At 43.0% G+C, this 1889-nt stretch overlaps 1 pseudogene across 1 annotated transcript; it reads right to left on the minus strand.

Moving 5' to 3' along the window:
- Positions 1-580: 580 nt before the first annotated feature.
- On the minus strand, positions 581-1504 carry LOC104996470 (annotated as a pseudogene). Its single transcript, XR_826195.1, has one exon. The product of XR_826195.1 is annotated as a translationally-controlled tumor protein pseudogene (transcript).
- Positions 1505-1889: the final 385 nt, after the last annotated feature.

Genomic DNA, 1889 nt, shown 5'->3' on the forward strand with positions numbered 1-1889 from the left:
TTCACAGTCCAACTCTCACATCCATACACGACTACCGGAAAAACCATAGCCTTGACTAAACGAACCTTTGTTGGCAAAGTAATGTCTCTGCTTTTGAATATGCTATCTAGGTTGGTCATAACTTTCCTTCCAAGGAGTAAGCGTCTTTTAATTTCATGGCTGCAGTCACCATCTGCAGTGATTTTGGAGCCCAAAAAAGTAAAGTCTGACACTGTTTCCAGTGTTTCTCCATCTATTTGCCATGAAGTGATGGGACCAGATGCCATGATCTTCATTTTCTGAATGTTGAGCTTTAGGCCAACTTTTTCACTCTCGTCTTTCACTTTCATCAAGAGGCTTTTGAGTTCCTCTTCACTTTCTGCCATAAGGGTGGTGTCATCTGCATATCTGAGGTTATCGATATTTCTTCCAGCAATCTTAAATTCCAACTTGTGCTTCTTCCAGCCCAGCGTTTCTCATGATGTACTCTGCATATAAGTTAAATAAGCAGGGTGACAATATACAGCCTTGACGTACTCCTTTTCCTATTTGGAACCAGTCTGTTGTTCCTACTTAAGGGTAAAAAAAAGTGGTGGTATGATTTTTTTTTTTTTCCCCAATGAGTTTAAATGCGTTTTATTTTTAGACAACCTACATGACACGTTTTCTCAAAAACAATGCCTCTGCTCCAAATAAATCAACGTTCAAAACAAATGAAGAGCTCGAGATGACATCAGTCCCATCTGTCTAAGTCCTGGTGTTGTGTGGATGAAAAGCAGTGGCCAGCCAGTTATGACGACAGGTGACTGATCCAAAGTAACTGCCAACTTTGTTAACATTTTTCCATCTCTAAACCATCCTTAAAGAAAATCATATATGGGGTTACACCATCCTCACGGTAGTCCAGCAGAGCAACCATGCCATCTGGATTCATGTTTTCACCAATAAAGAACTGATAGTTTTTGAAATTAGCAAGGATGTGCTTGATTTGTTCTGCAGCCCCTGTCATAAAAGGTTTTACTCTTTCTGGTCTCTGTTCTTCAAGTTTCCCTTTGATTGACTTCATGTAATCTTTGATGTACTTCTTGTAGGCTTCTTTTGTGAAGCTGGTTTCCTGCAAGCGATGGTTCATGACAATATCGACACCAGTGATTACTGTGCTTTCGGTACCTTCGCCATCGGGGCCTTCAGCGGAGGCATTTCCACCAATGAGCGAGTCATCGATGTTACCCTCTGTCCTACTGACCATCTTCCCCTCCACCTCCAGACACAGCCCGTCCGCGACCTCCCGGATCTTGTAGATGTCGGAGAACATCTCGTCATGGCTAATGAGGTCCCGGTAGATGATCATGATGGCGACTGGAGGGAGGTGACAGCGGCGCTGGCTTAGCAGGAGCCCGGAGCTCAGAGCCAGCGCAGTGCGGCCAGAGCGGCGCTGGCAGGGAGGGGAGAGCGGGCGGAAAAGCGGTGGTATGATTTTTAAGCCAAGAGTAGCAGAGCTGGGCTCCATCCAAGTCTAAATCCTAGTTCTGTGCTCTTTTCATTGCTCTAAAGGATTCACTGCCCGTGTAACATGCAGTGATGAACACTCTCTTATACAACTGTTTCCTGATCACAATCCCATTTATCAAACCAACTGTAAGCAATGCTGGTATCTTAAAATACTAGTGCTCTTCCACTATGGTAAGTGCATAACAGATCAATAACACCTTGATTATGTGGTTAGAGTGCTTCCAACCACTGAGAGTCAGTACAGGAGGCAATTCCATGTTGGCTCAAACAAAATCATAATATATCCTAAAGTCAAACAGTGTTTGGATTAATTGCTGTTTGCATTATTCATTTCACTATTTTCACCCATGAATGAACAAGATGGCACACACATAAATTCTACAAACTATAAAATACAT

Source organism: Bison bison, unplaced genomic scaffold (assembly GCF_000754665.1).
Source record: "Bison bison bison isolate TAMUID 2011002044 unplaced genomic scaffold, Bison_UMD1.0 scf7180017864295, whole genome shotgun sequence".
Taxonomy (NCBI): domain Eukaryota; kingdom Metazoa; phylum Chordata; class Mammalia; order Artiodactyla; family Bovidae; genus Bison; species Bison bison.